Source organism: Callithrix jacchus, chromosome 12 (genome assembly GCF_049354715.1).
Source record: "Callithrix jacchus isolate 240 chromosome 12, calJac240_pri, whole genome shotgun sequence".
NCBI lineage: Eukaryota > Metazoa > Chordata > Mammalia > Primates > Cebidae > Callithrix > Callithrix jacchus.
The window spans coordinates 66,212,959-66,231,204 of record NC_133513.1 but is presented as its reverse complement, the minus strand read 5'-3'; the positions used below and the strand labels follow the sequence as shown (position 1 = coordinate 66,231,204).

General features: G+C 35.9%; 1 protein-coding gene across 7 annotated transcripts in view; it reads left to right on the top strand.

The window, feature by feature from the left end:
- LOC118146324 (uncharacterized) overlaps positions 1 to 18,246 on the top strand; it is a 531,773-nt gene that overhangs the window by 188,593 nt on the left and 324,934 nt on the right. For 4 of the 7 annotated variants that reach the window (XR_013524396.1, XR_008475524.2, XR_013524392.1 and 1 more), the window contains one exon: positions 724 to 776. The exons of the other annotated variants lie outside the window; for them this stretch is intronic. The gene's annotated coding sequence lies outside the window, so the exon portion shown is untranslated. The remainder of the gene's footprint in view (positions 1 to 723; positions 777 to 18,246) is intronic. 7 annotated transcript variants of the gene reach the window in all.

The following is an 18,246-nucleotide window of genomic DNA, read 5'->3' as shown; positions in this document are numbered from 1 at the left end:
AGCAATAGAAAAGGGACCATTGAGAATAATTATACCTCACAGAGAGTGAGTCTATCTACTAGAATGTTGTCTTATCAGGAAGAGGATGGAATTCTAAGAAACTTTTGTTGTCTGAGTAACATGACATTGAATATGGACAAATAGTATTTGTATGTTTGTGGTCAGAGTATTTTCAAGGAGGCCACTGATTTGACCCTAGTCACCTTGACAGCCTTCGAGTACTCTTAAATTTTAGCGAAAATGGGCATTCGTTATTTCCTGAGCACATCAAAAATCTCCCACCTTTAAAGTGAGTTCAGTTCAATCCAGTTTAGTGTACTTACTGAGTCTCTATTATATGCTTGACACTGTTCTAGGTACTTTGGTTGATCCAGCTTGTTTATGATGTTTATGGCTTACTAAAAAGACAGTAGGCAAACCAATTATTTCACTCTAAGTGCTAAGTACTAAGAAGTTTGTACTGGGATTTATGAAAGGACAGAGAAGGGTCTCCTAACCCACCACTGTACTCCCTCCTTTATGGTAAGCAGGCATGGAAGAAGGCCTATCTATCCTATCACTTCAAGGAGATCATTATGAAATGTGTAGGTTTTTTCTAAAAAGGAGGTGGAATAGTAAAAATAACTTATGTGCTGGCACAGTGCTATATGATATATATGTACTGCATCATTTAACCACCCCCAAAGATAAAAAGCAAAAAGTAAACACTACTATCTTTTTCAGATGAGAAAACAGATTCAGAGAAGTTAAGTAACAAGCTCAAGATCACAGCATTAGTAAGTAAAAAAACCTGGATTTAAATCTAGTTCTGACTCTAAAGCTCAAGTCCTTAGACACTGTTACACACAGACACCCTCCCTCTCTCAGTCACACACACACACACGCACATGCACATACACACATGTGGAATTTATTTGGCTTGAGGTTTCTATGTGGCACATTTTGATAAGTTTGGGAAGAAGAGGAATAGTAAAACAGGAAGAGGAAGCAGAGCATAGAGGGAAGGAATTTTTGATAACAGGTGAGACCTGGTAGAATTAGTTCACCTTTAGATTCTAAATTATACTCAGGTGTCATTTTTAAGGTGGTCAGTGAGGATACGGCCTGAGGCAGGAAAGACTGTGTGATAATTTTGGTAATGGCTCGCAGTTATTACACCCAAGAAGCCAAATCTTCTAGAACTAGTTCAGGGCTCCAGGAGGCTGATGCAATGTAAGTGGCCTCAGCCTTCTGGCTCTCAGACAAAGGGGTGACACAGTAGTATTTCAATAACTCCTTTTTTCTGTGTGTGGGTAAGTGTGAATATCTCCATCCCAGAAAGGGAGAAGCTGGTATAATATTGGAGGGCAAGGTCTAAACTTGGATCTGGACACAATTCATTGAAGCTCCATTATTTCAAAACAACTATCCAAAAATTGTCCTGATTGTGTATGCAGGTAGAGGTCTGATCCATTCAGAAAGTAAAAAGTCCTTTTTAGGCAAGATTGTTCCAACCAACCTAATCTAGGAAGAGAGTTTACCAAAGCAATTACCTTGAGATTATGTACATTGAAATGTATACAAACTGTATATACTAGACTATTGAGGGAAAATTAGCAAATGATTATGACAAATCTATGATCCTTTGCAATGGGCACCATTACAAATTATCACAGAGTGCCTGCTTCAGAGATACAGCCTTTCTGTTTAATTTCCAGAGTACTTTTTTTTGGTTTTAGGTGCTGATTTTGGTGCTGAAAACATGACTCAATAATGCTGGAAATTAAATTCAGATAATAAGTTTATAGTGCATTGATGTACATTATCTCATTAAATCAATTTTGAGAATTTGAAAGGGCATGTATGTTTGGTTCTATTTTAAAAGAAAGGAATGACTTTTTAGTGTTTTTTACATTGTCACTTGTGTTGTGAGCCTTGTCATCCTTCCCTTCAGTTTCTAAGTTCATGGAAGTTTAATGATAATGCCTTTTCTCCCTACTGTATTAGATTCCTGCACCATTTAAAATCAGGATACTGATGTAAATCTAATTAACAAAAATCAAAATATGCAAATCTATCTCATTAATTAGAACTAAAAATTTAGAATCCCTAATTTCATGTTCAGTTTCCTATTGCTTCTCACTTTCTTTGTCTTTCCCACTGTAATAAACTAGTTTGCACCAAAATAATAGTTTTCCAAGTCCTACAGCTGTAAGTCATAAAGCATTATGACCAAACCATAGTATTTATGTGGAGTGATAAAGTACCATCTGAGTGTCATGTTTCTGTTCATCTAAATACTTAATTGGCCAACCAATTTAAAAGAAACTCAAAACCATGGGATCATATTATGGCAATAATCTCTTATGTGGAACTTTATTATAGCTGTGCAGAACCTATGTCTAATATGCTTGAATAGGCAATTTTATTCCCCAACAATACACTAAAAACATAAAGGTTTATAATGGAAAAATACATATGCTTATGAGAAATATCTGTTTACACAGAAACACTGCAATTAGTGGATCCAGCACTCAAACTTCTGACAAGTTTGTGGACTTTCTAAGTGCAGCTTAGGGTTTTAAATTCTATGCTTTCTTCCAGTTATTACCATATTTTAAATTTCCTCTTTCCTGCCAAGCTTTTTGAAAGAGAAATTGAAATTAACTATTTCTATTGCCTCATTTTCCATTAACTCCTCAGTGAATTACCATCTGCCTGTCGTTCCATCGATCTTCTTGGCAAGGTTATACATGAACTTTTAGGTGGCCATGCCAAAAGGATACTGTTGAAGGCTTGTACTTCTGATGGTGCTACAGTTGTTGACACTACTCATATGTCCATTTGAAACTTTCTTTTTCCTTGGTATATGTGGTGATCTTATCTCTTGATTTCTTATCTTTTTACCTGGATGCTCTAGTGTAATCTCATTATTGAGCTCAACTTGGCATACTCTTAAATTTGTGGCACGAGGGAGTCTATTCCTGACCTTTACTTTTCTCACTTTATTCACATTTTTATCTATTCTAATTCTTTCAGTGATTAACCTCTGCACTTGATGACTCCAACATTTCTACATAGTTTTATGTCTTTGTCCTAGACTTCTCTCAGATCACAGATTCATATAACTAGTTGATTACTGAAAAACTTCACATAACTATCTCATTCACTCATCCTTATGTCAGTGCACTCATTCATTTACCATAGCTTTTTGTAGGTCCCACAGGCATACGTTAACATTAAAATCAGACTCCTCATTTTGCCCCTGCAATAGCATCTATTTATTATTCTTTTTCTGTCTGATGGCTGGAAATATTCTCTTCTTAGTTATACAAGTGAAAAAACATGGTAATATATTTGATTTAATGGTAAACTGTGCTCTTCAAAGGGGGATACCTGGCCTGGGTAGTTTTGAAGTCTTTCCAAGTGTTTCTAATGTATATCCAGGATTAAGAGCTCTGTGTAGATTAGTGCTTTAGCAATTTTGATGTGCACAAGGATTACCTGGGATCTTGTTAAAGTGCAAATTCTGATGAGGCAGGTCTGCATTGTGGCTTGAGATTCTGCATTTCTAATAAGCTTCCAGATGACATATGCTTTTGGTTTGTGGAAAAACGTTGACTATTAAGGCTTTAGGTAATTCCGTGATAATATCACCAGTTCACCTGCCCTCTCTTAGTTTGTTTGGTGGAATATGTGGAGCATTTCAAAGACAGGATGTGGATTCTTTCACCTATGCTTTTAACAATATACCTTTTTGGTGAATTAGGTATTATCTCAGCCTTTCTCTTTTCTGCACAAGTATTTTCATCTCTCATTCTGAATTAAAAAGGTACCAGGGACTTTGGCTATGGGATTTTTAAAAGCTGCTTAAAATACCATCATTCTGTACATAGAATATCATTTAGGTCTTGTCTTTCCATCTCTAGCCTAAACTCATACTTCTTTTCCTTTGGGCCGTTCATCCTCTGAAGCTGGACCATTTATACATCAATATATGTATCATTAATTCACAGGCCCCTGTGCTTTTATATATGCTTTTCCTTTGCCAGGAATACTTTACTTTACATACTACTTATCTTTCAAATTGCAGCTCAGGTATCATTTTATTTTGAGTCAGATATTATTCATGTGCTCCCATAATGCCCTTAATTACTTCTATCAACGACACACTGTTGCTTTGTAGTTTTCAGTGTACTTGGTTTTCTCTTCATTAACTGTGAAGCCCCTGAAGAGAGTACCCTAGAACTTTAGTGCATAACATGATGCCTGGCATATTGAGAGATTCAGTAATTTTCTGTGGAATAAATTGCAGCCATTGTTTGAAATTTAAGATGATAAATTAATTTACGTATTTATTAATCAAGCTCTAGAGCTTTATGCATTTCTAGATATTTATCCTGCCATACTCTAGTCAGATTAGGCAGCAATATTGGAGTAAATAAGCATTAAACAGAGCAATCATTCATATTAGTTTATGCCTTGATAGTTCATAGGTCATCAGCTCTTGAGTTGATGAGCTTGCTTCCTGGTCTGTTTCAATTCTCAAATATTTTAAGGTTCCCTGGTAGGTAAATCTGTAGCAAAAATATAGGAACTTTGGAGTTTTCTAAGAAAAGGGGGCTTAAGCCATGAGCTTTATTTCAAAGATTATTCTTTCTTTACCAACACAGCAGTTCCCAGTGTCTGCCTAAGGAATAAGAAATGGATTCACTCATGATGATTAACGGAGCCTCAGCTCCTGTCTTCATCCCAGGGATGTTCTTAGTCACGACATTGGGCTCTCAACATCCAGCCTGATGACATTGATCTTGGACTCAGAGGCTCATCACATTTCACACACTGCAGGCCACCATTAGCCTGAATAATTAAGAGTTGGTTAAGTCTTAGCCTTCCAAGATTCTGTCACGAACTTGAACACTTTAGAGAGAACTTAAGTAATTTTGATAACTGCATGAACTCTTTATTGAGATTAACCAGATTAGACTCTAAACAAAGATGTTTTTAAAAACCAAAGATTCACAAACAAGTTTTTTTCTTGTAAAACAAAATCTCATAAACCTGTACCTAATGTTAATTTATCTTATTCAAGAAATCAAAAGTGAAATAGATATCTAACTGCTATTCCCTACCCTCACCATGAGTTACTGAAAGTATAATGTCAGTCCTTTAATATCATCAAAATCAATACCTTCAAACAAAAGAGACCATTAGCTAAAAGCCTAAAGCAAAGGAACAATCCATTGAGAGTGACACTTCATTTGTTTGGGTTAAATTTAATTGGCTTGAATAAAAGTAAAATTCATCTGATCTTTTGTTCATTTAAAAAATTGAATTATTTAACTGGTGACTTAGACATGACTTATCAAGTTCAGAAGATAACACAATTTTAAAAGTTTAAAATTTCACCTAAGTACAACCAGTTTTCTAAATATTCAACAAAGTAAATGGTGCTGCATCACTTCACATGCTCTAAATCTGTTGTATCCCAGACTAAAACTTCTGTTCTTTTTTGAGCCAGTTCTTACCAAGAAAATGGCTGTGAACATCCTCTTCTCTGTTATGACGATAAACTCCCATGAGGATAGGTTCTCAGACATTTTTGTTCAAAACTCTGTTCGAGTTCAAGAAGAAAGCTTGGCGTATATCAGACACTCAATAACCATTAGATGAGAGCTATGAGAGTGCCTCCTTCCCTACTTCAGGATGCTGTGTAAGTGTGAGGTGTCAGTGAACTACTTAAGAGCTCCAGTTTCTCACACAGAGCTAGTTCATTGATTTACTAATATGAAGCAGAAAGAGCTCCATTTTCTTTTCTGTCTAGTCTGGTGAAAAGCTAAATTAGGAAGAGCTATATTTTCAGCTCACCACAATTATGGTCCCTTTTTTGCTTCATATGCATGACTTTCCCAATCCCTTAGGGTAAAGTTCCAAATTGTACCATGGCTTCCAAGTTTTTCCGGAAGTTGTCTGCATAACTCTCCAGCCACATCCTATTCCAGTTTTTCCTGTGTGCTCTGTGGTTCTGCCAAACAAGTCTTCTTTTATCCACTAAACTTTTTATTTCTCTAGATGTTCCATTTGGTTCATCTAAAAATATTCTCCATTTCCTTTCTCACTCTGTTCATGTTTTTTTAATCCTTGAACATATTTCTAATAGCTGTTTTAACACCCTTATCTTCCAATTCCATTATCTTTATTATTTTCTAGCCTGTTTCTATGGACTGATTTTTCTCCTGGTTATGTGTCATACTTTCCAACATATTTGTACTTTTTCATTGAACGCTGTACATTGTGAATTTTACCTTGTTGAGTGTCTGGACTTTGTTGCCTTCCTTTTCAACTTTGTTTTGTTCTGTTAGGTGGTTAGTTTATTTGTGGTCCCATTTGATTCTTTTCCGGTTTATTTGAACTTTATTAGGACAGGTCTAGAGTAACTGTTGTGTAAGGCTAATTTAGCCCAACTACTATGGTAATGCTGGTCTTCTTTTTGTTTGTCAAGCATATTATATTCTTCCTCCCCTCCCCCACTGCCCCATCTTTGTCACATTTTGATCTCTCTAAGTTAGCTCTCTGTTGTTACATACCTCCATCATACCTTAAACTTCCCCTTCTGAAATTAAATGTGTAATTACATATTTAATGACTGTCATTCTTGCTAGAGTGTAAACTTCATGACAGCAGGAGACATTACGAATGGGCAGCTGTCATTTCACACCAAACAAATGTGACGTATTTCAGGACTATGCAGATATAATTTTCCTAATGATGACTTGGTCATTGAAAAGATGAGTCACTCAGCTTCCACCTACAAGGTTGGATATACTAGAGATGCTATTTATTTCCTCTGCTAATAATTCCTTTTCCTCCCACACACTTCCAAAATGTCTGTTCTCACAGATACTGCTGAATAAGCAGTGATTCATTTGGCTTCATCCTCCTGGCCATGAGTGGTCAGACTGGGGATGGACAAATGACACAAGGTAAGTCAATTATATTCTTTATTTTAGTCAATTATATTCTTCATTTCTTTTTTATTTATTTATTTTTTTTGAGACGGAGTTTCACTCTTGTTACCCAGGCTGGAGTGCAATGGTGCGATCTCAGCTCACCGCAACCTCCGCCTCCTGGGTTCAGGCAGTTCTCCTGCCTCAGCCTCCTGAGTAGCTGGGATTACAGGCACGTGCCACTGTGCCCAGCTAATTTTTTGTATTTTTAGTAGAGACGGGGTTTAACCATGTTGACCAGGCTGGTCTCGATCTCTTGACCTTGTGATCCACCAGCCTCGGCCTCCCAAAATGCTGAGATTACAGGTGTGAGCCACCACGCCCGGCCCCCTATATTCTTCATTTCTTTATTTTAACCTTTATTTTAGGTTGGGGTTTTGGTTTGTTTATTTGTTTTCCTTGAAGCAGAACTATCCTTTCAGTGGTACTGAGCCATTGGGCCTCAGGCTCAGTATAAATCTGGGCTGTCTGGCAGAACATCATGCCCAGTGGATATGCCCAGATAGATGAGTTGTTGATGCCAGTAAGACCCAGAATGGGTTTGTAGCCGGGTATAGTAGAGAGAGGCAAGCCAGGTGTATGAGCAGAAAATAAAAAAAGGGTACATGTACATTGTGATTGATACCAGGTAGTTCCTGCCATAGGGCACCAAGTCAGCGAAGATTTCATGGGTGGACTTCAGTCCTCGGGTGATTGGTTATATTAGTTTCCTAGGGCTGCCATAACACATTACAACAAACTTGGTGGTTTAAAACAACAGAAATTTATTTTCTCAGAGTCATGGAGGCCTGACGTCTAAAGTCAAGGTGCCAGCAGGGCTGGTTCCTCCCGGAGGTTCTGCTCCTCTGCTCTATGACTCTCTCCTAGCTTCTGGTGGCTGCTGGCAGTTCTTGGCATGCCTTAGCATATAGATGTATCCCTCCAATTTTGTCTCTGTCTTCACATGACCTTTTTTTCCTTTATCTCTGAGTGTTTCAAACATCCCTCTCCCTTTTCTTTTAAGGACACCGGTTATTAGATTAGGGCCCACTCTAAATCATCCTGAGATGATCTCATCTCAGGATCCTTAATTACATCTACAGGGACACTAATTCCAAGTAAGGTCACATTCACAGGTATGAAGTGGTTAGGACAGAGGTGTATCTGTTTTTTCATGTTACTTAACTCATTATTTTGGTAAAAGCAGAGCTGGGTCCTACAGTAGAAAAACAAGTGATCTATTTAAGGCAGCAAGTCATAGCTCAGGTATAGGAAAAGAAAACAGGAGCCCAATTTTGGGAACTCAAAATCAAGGTTAGAATAGGACCAAGACCAATAGTACATGAAATGAAAACTTAGTTACTAGTTGAGTAAGGCTCTTTCCATTTCAACAGATTAAAAACAGACTGCTAAATAGCCTGGGATATTGGTAAATTCACCAGCTGCAACAGCAGGGATGGTATGTGGGCCACAATAACAATAATTACTAAGTGCAATAATCTGGGAGCTATAGACTCAGTAAAACAAAACAAACAGAATCTTTAAAAAAAAACAAGTTAATTTACTTAGTTAGTGGCATGCATAGAAATTCTGGCAAGTTTAGTTAGTGGCATGCATAGAAATTCTAACCAGTTCTTCTTCAAGTTTCCCTCTTTGTGTATTCCACAAATAACTTTCTCCAAGTAACATGAATTCTTACTTTCTTCTTTGCTCCAACTGCAAATATAAGAAAATTAGTCTCATCCTAGATTATGAAGAAAAGGAAATAATAGCTTGATTAAACTTTAATAATTTTCACTGATTCCTTTTTAAATTTCCTTAGTGTGTGAATCATTTAAAAATACTTTAATACACAATAACAATGTATATAAAAAATGTCTTAACTCCTTATTTTTTATCAAGCAGAACTTCCCTGAACACTAAGCTTTTTATTCCATTTTTAGAAAATTTCTTAGGCAAATGATGTCCCACTTTTGAAGATATTAAAATATGCTCTAACATGTTCAGAAACATATGTCTTGTTATTCCAGATCTGGTCTTTTTTCCCTACTGTTTCCCAAAAATGAGAAAAGAAAAGTTGATGAAATTGAACAGCTTGATTTTTCTGTGAGTGACTAGTGCAGTTTGGAACAGATACGAGCATTAGAGATTCTCTGATGTCAAGGGCTAATGGGTCAGAGGCCTAATTGGAGTGGCAAAAATAACTTTTCAGAATATAAGGACATTTTTGTGCCCTTCTATATCCAAATAGTGTGTAACTTCGCATACTATGTCTGTTCAAATGACAGCAACTCTCTGTCCTTTAAGAGCAAATACATCCTCTCAGCTGTAAGTAATGGTTTTCATTGGTTTAGTGTTTGATGAACCACGGCCTTTGGAGTCAGTGCACTCAGAATGCAGTTACGGCCAGGGTTTTGGCCAGGTTCCCCACCGTCTCAGAAAATGACCAGCTATCTTTTTAGGTGGCTTAAAGAAACAGCTCTCTGATGACTCAGCCGGAGGTTAACAACTCTAATAAGTGCTACATCCGATTGGCTCCTTTGGTGTTATCAGTGGCCTTGAGTCCAGAGAAGATAGAGGCTTTGAAACCCGGATACACATTCAAAGAGTCACCTTCTCACCCCCAGTCAGTTCATAAGAAAAGAACCGAAAAAATGGGCATTTCATAGAAGCCCTTGCTTAGAGCTTGCATCTTTTTTATTTTCTCTCCACTAGATACTTTAGAAAGCTTTTGGAAAATACATTTAATCTATTTCAAAGGTCACAGCAACAAAGTTCTCCTCTCCATTGCTATATCCATGCTTGATCAGACTTTAAAACTTCAGTCTTTGTGGGGTTTGTTTGACATCAACTGGAACAGCAGTGAATGAAAATTACTGGTGTTCAAGGGTATAGATGAAACAGAACAGGCTTTTTCTCTATATGTATTAGGGTGTCTGGAAATAGAGTTCTCATATTTTATGAATCAAAAATCAGTTCTGGTGTCTGAAAAATATGAATAACCTCAAAGGGATAATGGGTCAAAATATTTGAAATCAAGAATATTTTGGATAATCTGAAATGTGGTTTCTGTAAATACAAAGTCTTGACTTAATTCAAATTTAATGAAAACTAAATGAGAACTCGTATGTGTTAAAGTTCATAGCCTGGGTAGACTATTACTGTGTATTATTGCCTGCTTTCCTTCTCATCAGTCTCTACATGAAGTTAAGAATATATAATAAAAGAAAGCTTTCACAGGTACCACATTTTCTTAGTCGACCGTTAATAATGAGGAAACATAGTGCTTGTTTGCTAATCAAATGTAATGAGCAGGTCAATGAAAAACACGTTCCAAGTTCAGCTAAGTAATGATCTTGCCCCTCTGTCTCTTAAGTCACCAGGGATGGTTTGACAAGCACATGGCCTAGGCTACTCAGTGACATGAATTTAGTTAATTTGCTGGATTTCCTTCCTGGGGAAACTATGCAAACAGTGCTTTTCATTTAAGATACATGTCAGATTTTTCAAAATCCCAATGTTATTATAAGGGTGAGAAACATAAATTGAGAGACAGAGAATTGATAAATATCCTTAGCCCATCAGACTGAAGAGACAGCTAAAAACAGTGAGGTTATATGGTTGGTCTATGTTCATTATTAGTTCAGAAAAATGGGATCTGCTTTGTTTTTGGTCAAATAAAAATAGCACCAATACTAATAATGTAGGCTAAGTGCTTTTTTTGAATTATTGTAATCAATTCTTACAGTAAACCTATGAGCTAGATTCATAAATAAAATTATGAATAAATCTGGAGATAACACTGTAGATTTAAGGCAGTGAAGCAGGGGATGAGAGATATTAATTCAGTAACTTTTTTCAAGGCCATACAACTAATAAGTGATGGAAACAGAATTTCAAGTTAAATAGCTTATACAAGTTCTCTGAGCCTCTTCCATCCTTAGGCAACCATTTTTTAACAACCCATGTTAGGGGTGCAAATAATTAGAGTCTGCCCTCCCTGCCTCATTTCCTCCCTACTTGCTTGCTTGCTTCCTTCCTTCCTCTCTCCTTCCTCCCTCCCTCTTTTCCTTTTCCTTTCCCCCTTTTTTTTTTTTTTGAGTTTTGATTTTTTTGCCCAGGCAATTGCATGATCTCTGCTTACTGCAACCTCTGCCTCCTGGGTTCAATACTTTTCTTCCTCGGCCTCCCAAATAGCTGGGATTAAAGGCATGGTAATGCCTGAGTAATTTTTTGTATTTTCAGCAGAAACAGGGTTTCGTCATGTTGGCCAGCCTGGTCTTGAACTCCTGACTTCAGGTGATCCACCCATCTTGGCCTCCCAAAGTGCTGGGATTACAGGTGGGAGCCACTGCTCCAGGCCAATTACTGCTTTTCTATACAAGATTTTTTTCATTGTCTTGATTCACTGGATAACCAACATTTTTGTTTTCCATTATATAAGTTGCTTTGCACGTAGAAGAAACTTACTGAATGTTAGCAGAATGAATTTACTTTTTAAATCTAGTTTTAACATTTATTCCAAATGTGTACTCAGAAAAATATGGAAAACAAAAGCAAAAGTATGCATGAACTAGATGGAGTTAGATCCAATAACTTTGTTTGTAGACCCAGGGAAGTGAGTATAGACAACCTGCTGCCAAACATTAGTCTCAAAAAAATGGGAAGGTCAGGACATTTCTAAATGTGGATCAGCAGAGTAGATGAAGAGTGCCATATGGCCTAGAGAAAGGTCAAATACCTTCAAGTATTAGTAACCTTCCACAGCTCCAAGTGTGTATGAGAGGACACAATAAACATTGTTCTTGGCCTTAAGAAGTATCTCAGGACAAACAATCCTCTAAGCAATTTTAGAACTCAAGCAATCTAATTGTGCTAGTGAAACTTGCCTTCAGTCAAAATTAGAGGTAAAGTTAATTAATTAATTTATTTATTGTCATCTTCTCAGGTGCAAGTACATTTTTACTTTCACAGTAAACTTACAATCAAAACTCACATGAGATACTGGGATTCGTTAGCAGCTTTGATGTTTGTCAAAAAATCTGGATCAAAGACACATCACACGGAGGCCTGTTATGGAGATGACGTATGCTGTGTCTGATGAAATACTAATCAAAGAACTTGAGTTACATTTTCACATTGGCCTAATGAAAAGACAGTCGTCTTCTCTTAAAGATACCAAATTGAGATTTAAGTCTTTCTTTCTATCAGCACTTGGGTAAATTTCCTGTTCCAAGAGAATTTTTTAAAGTTGTGTTTGCAGCTAGGAGAATTTTAGTAGGAAACATCACAAACTCAGGTTGAGGAGAATTGAATGACTTTATCTTCTCATTTTAGAGGTAAATTTGCTTTTCTCTGCCAAGGAGGTCCATCCAGCAGGCTTGTCAGTGGATTCTTTCTTAGAGGGGTCTAAATGAGCTTTACTGCCCAGTCCAATTACAGCATGACTATAAAGAGATCTCTATTTCCTAGTGAGCAATAAATAGAAATATAGCATCTAATCTTTTGACTATAAAATAATGACAGCTGGCAAGGTATTTGAGGGGATAATAGGGCAGTTTTTGTTAAATATCAAAACTGTCTTGTAAATTCCACAATGTGTTGTCATTATATTTTATAAAGTTCAGAGACAAATATTGATCTACATTTCCTGTAGCATCAGCAACAATAATAATCATAACTGCTAACACTACTGAAATTTTACTATATGCCAAATACAAATCGATTTGATCCTTGTGATAATACTAGGATATAGATCCTATTGCTATCATCCACATTTGGCAAATGGGGAAAATGAAATACTGAGCGGCTAAGAATCTTTACCAAGCTCATGCAGCTAGTTGGTAGCCAAGTTAGAATTTTAACTCAAGAAGTTTAGTTGGAGAAAATATGTTCTTAACCCTTATGCAAAATTGCCTGTATTAACTGGAGAACCAGGCCATGCATACAAAACTGTGAATAACGATCATTATAATGAATATTAATTTAGGACTATGGTGAGCAAGATATTGTTCTTTTTTTTTTTAACTATTCTTAAATATTTTTTAAAGAAATGTGTTTACATGGACACAGAAAGGGGAGTACTAAACACTGGGGTCTATTGGGGGGAAAAGGGGAGGGCCAGTGGGAGGGGGAGGTGGGGAGGGATAGCCTGGGGAGAAATGCCAAATGTGGGTGAAGGGGAGAAGAAAAGCAAAGCACACTGCCATATGTGTACCTACGCAACTGTCTTGCATGCTCTGCTCATGTACCCCAAAACCTATAATCCAATAAAAAATTAAAAAAAAAAAAAAAAAAAAAAAAAAAAAAAAAAAAAGAAATGTGTTTAGATGTACAGGAAAGTTGCAAAGTATTACAGTCAAGTTAGTAATCTACTCCCACTATTTTTACATTTAATCCTCTCAATAATATATGAGGTGGGTAATATCCCCATTTTACAGATGGTAAAACTGAAGCACATGAAATATAAATAACTGTCCTCATGTTAATTAGCATAGCATGTAAGTGATATAACTGGGGTTCAAACCTAGGTGAGGCTATGCATTCAAACCCAAGTCTCTTAATTTATATTTGTTGACGCTGAAGCAGTATTTTGAAAAATGGACATCAATTACTGGATTCTTATATTCATAAAAAAGAATTTTCTTTTTATTCATCATATCTAATCCAAAGCGACCTCAAAATTTTTTCTTTCATAAATTAAGAATTTTCTAACATCAAGTACAATGGCTAAACACACACGAAAAATACATAAATAAAATAAATTAGTTGGTCAAGAAAGGCCAACTGGGTCACCATCTTCCTCATCACTCCCTTTTCAATGACCCCAAGACTTTGAAAAGGAGGAAGAAATATAACATAGTGACCAATAATTTACAACACATAGATATGTTTTCAGGCATAAACTTACAAGTTCATTCTTACTGAAATTTCCTTAATTTATAAAATATCTTGATTGTTTCTGCATAGTCTTTGTCACTTTCCCAGTTGATTAGAGCCAAATGTCAAACGTATTGACTTTTTTGTGATTTACATTTCTGTTGAAGACAACCTATATGAAACAGTGATCATGTCCCTGATATATACAAGCCTAGCAAATTATAGCTGTGTGTGCATTTATTTCCAAAGATAATAAATATTGCTGTTCCAGTACTCCTATCTTTAAAAAATGAAATTCAGAAACATTTACACTGGCAAACATAGTTAATGATAATCAAACAAAAAATACCAATTACTTTTCTCATTAATCACAGTTTATGAGCACTATGGATTTATATTTCACAGGCTAAATTAGGAGGTAACTATTGCTTGATGAGTGGAATAGTACCTTATTTGATCGTTTTGGCTATTAAGCTTCTTGGTATGTCCAGAAGTAGGCACTTTGTAATATGTGAACATACCCACAACTTTTTCAGTATAAGTAACCATGGACCCTTATATTTTCTTTCAGACTGTAATTTGAGGACAATAGATAAAGAAGTGTGGAATGCCGCACTTACATGCAATTGTTAAAATTCACTGGGTGATGCTGTTAGAGACAAGCATTAAGGAGATTGGTATGGATATTTAGGTAACCATAGCATGTGGATCATTGCAGCAGAATTAAATAACGTTAGGGCTGGAAAAGACCCTTCTGTTTAATTCTACTGCCACTTATGATTGATGAAAAATTAGTCCAGAGAAATTCATCAACCTTCGTTAGAACTCCCAGGAAGTAAATGGCAAAATCAAGACTAGAACTCAGATCAATGGATTCAGTTTAAAGAAAATCTGCCTCAGTTGGAGGGATAGAAGACTGTGACTCTGAAGTTACCCATCAGGATTAATACTGAGTCTAATCAATTCCTTGATTTTGGTTTATCAAAAGGGCAACCAAGATGTAAGTCCTATACACAGGCTTTCCCATACCACCTGGAATATGTTGAGACTATGAATTAAGCAAGATGTAAATGAAAAGTACTGAAATTAAATCATGAAAAAGACCTGGCACCTGTAGACTCTTCCATCAGCAGTATCACTTTAAGAAAGCTTAGAATTTCTCTGGCCTTTCATATTCTTATACTTTAGAGATTGAGTTAAAATTAAATTTTATATGCAGTAAGACTGCTTTTATGACTAAAACACAATTTCTTTGCCTTTGGTTGAAATTATAGCAGTATTCAGAAAGATAACCTTGGCAACCTCATACTACTAGAAAGTTCTGATTAAAATTCATATACAAAAATATAAAAATAAATTACAGAGAAAGAACAATTCTACGAACTCATCTCCATTTATCTTCCTACTAATGGCATGATATACTATTTTGTAACTGACAAAACTGAGTCCCTGAAAGGTAAGGAAGGTGTTTGAAGTCCTATTGCTCCTAAGGCACAGAACAAGAATTCAAAATGTTTATGCAGGACTCCATAACCACATATCTTTGTGTGAGCAACAAACAGGCCCAGGTGGCAAATAAAAATCACAAAGAAATCACAGTATACAATGACTCAAAAACACAAAAGTGAGAGTCATCCAATGTTATTTAGCTCAAGGTCAAGCCCAATAGCCTTTGAGAACATCTGTGTATCATAGCAGGGCAGGATGATTGTTTTCAAAATCATGGCCTTGAATCATCAGTAAGAGTAAATTTTATTCTATGTATTCTATTTAAGAAAGATCATAAAGTTCCAAATAAAATGTTTTAAATATACAGCTTATCAGGAAAGCACAATTATATTGAATGATTCATTTCCGGAACGTTCTGGATCAGAATACTACTTAAGTATTCTTAGTCAGAATAACTAAAAGTTACTTCCATAAAAGTATTCCTGCTATTAGTTAGGAGAGGAATTTAATGGACTATGCTTTTCTTGTTTTGGCAGGTGACAAGGTTAAATTTGAGGCTTAATCAATGGTCCAGTCATCCAAAATGCTACGTCTTGCTTTTGCTTCCTGTACCTATTCATAGTTTATGAGCTGTGTTAGACCTTTAGAGTGGATGGCTCAGTGAGCAGTTTGTCAGAGAGAAGTGGGTGTTGTGTTGTTTTTTTCTTTAAGTTTAGTGGAATAATGGTCATTATTTAAAGCTAAGGATCAAGTTCTATCCAAATTACCTAAATAATTTTTATTTTGTCATCCCTCCAGGAAATTTATTAGTGCATCTAAAAGTGTTTGGTATAGATTTTCATTAGTACATTGAAAGAAAATGTGAAAACATCTTTCTAGGATGCTGATAAATTAGAGCTCTGCAATTAATTCTCATTCAACCCCTACTGAAAATAATAGAAGGTAAATTTAGTGCTCCTAGAATTTCATCTTAATGGAAAACAGCAGCCTATTTTGCTGCATATCTACAAACCTGGTGGTATAATTTCAAATATATTCAGCTAATTAGGCAACCTTTGAGTTTAAATCTTTCAGACCCCTTTCACTACATTTGATGGTTTTTGAGAAAACAGCTGGAAATTTCTATCAAGGAAAACAGATTTGTTTTATTATTTGCCATTTCTTTTTATCTCTGCATGCCAGTAGGATGTGCTGCAAATCATCTAAAAAACATATACAAACTGAACATATTGACATTAAAACAAAAGCAGAACCTTTTGCTTGCAGATATTAAAGAATTAAATATTAAAGTTGATTTACTGGCAGGTTTAGCACAAAAGACAGCTGAAATAAGCTATGAGAATGAACGTAAATTGGATTATATTGTTTGTGATTTGAGCTGAATGAGGTAAAAATATTTTACTTCATAACAATAAAACAAAAATAAACATTGACATTAATTGTCCAAAATAGTAAAGGAATGATGTGACCAGTTACAAAAATTCGTGCAAATAAAATCTGTAACATCTCTGTGGGTCTGTCCTTCATACAGAATTGAGGAAAACATTAACCATCATCCAGATAAAGACTGAGAAGTATCTGCCCATGTGGGTTTAGAAGTCAATCATTTAATCAATTTAGGAGATAAAAAGGTTACTAGACAAGGTTTGAACTGCTGTAGAAATTCTCTGTCTTTTAAACAAGATGAAACAGCAGATTGTTTGGAGATTCAGAATGAACCAAAGAGAAGAGAAATAACTACTAAGAATCAAGTGCTCAATATATACCAGACACTGCTCAATGTGTTGAATACATAATATCATGGAGTTCTCTCAATCTACCTTGGCAAAATTATTATCACCCCTATTCAAAACACTAGTGTTATAAACCTTGTTTTTACCCTTATCACCAAATTTCATCTTGTTTCATTCTTCATTCACCTTCTTTCGTTCTTTTTACCTTCTCTTGTTCCTTCTTCATCAGCCTCCTTTTGTTCCCTGGAAAGCTAGAGAATCCTCTTCCTTAGGGGTGTTGTACTTAACCATTCCCTCTGCCTTTAACACCCCCAACCCCTCAACTACTACCAATAACCCCATGCTTCAAATGGCTAGTATCTTCCATTTGTAAGTTCTTGCAGTATTTTATTTTGGAAACAGAACAAAGAGCATCTGTAATATGATGGCTTAACAATATGAAAGCATCTATATTTTTTAAGTGAGAGCCCATAGATAGGTTGGTGATCCAGGTTTGGTAGGCAGCTCAGTGATTCTCACACACAGTTTCTATATCTAGGTCCAATTCCCAGTGTGCATTATGTCTCAACTAGTTGATGGGGGGAAAGATCAAGGGAGTGCATGTCCAATTGTATTAAGAACAATACCTAGAAATAGCACCAGTCACTTCTGTTTATATCCTGTTGACTAGAGTTTAGTCACTTGGCTATACTTAGCTGCTAGGGAAAAATTTTTATTTTGTCATCTGTCCAGGTTTTTAACCTTCCCCAAAACCCAGTGAGGTAATTAGCTTGGGAACCATGGCCCTAGTTAAAACTGCATTAAGATAAAAAAGGTGATGAGTGCCTAGAAGGTTACTAATGGGGGCTTGACTTAGATGTCATCTTTGCAGAAAAGCCTTCTTTGACTACTCCATCTGACTAGATCTCTTGTATTAGTTATATATATATTTCTGTCACTGAATCTTCTTTATAGCAGTTACCATTTTTTTGACTTTATATTTGTGAAGTTATGCATTTTATAAAAGTTTCAGAAATTATTGTCTTCCTTTATCTTCAAACTGAAAGTAGAACTATGCTTGTTTTTGTTTTTTTTAATTGTATCCTTCATGCCTATATGCATGGCACATTTAATATTATGAAAATTATATTTGACATGATAAAGATTATTGAATGACTGCATAGAAAGTCAAACAAATCTCTAGACAGCTAACACCTCAAATGAGATGGATTTATTGGTTG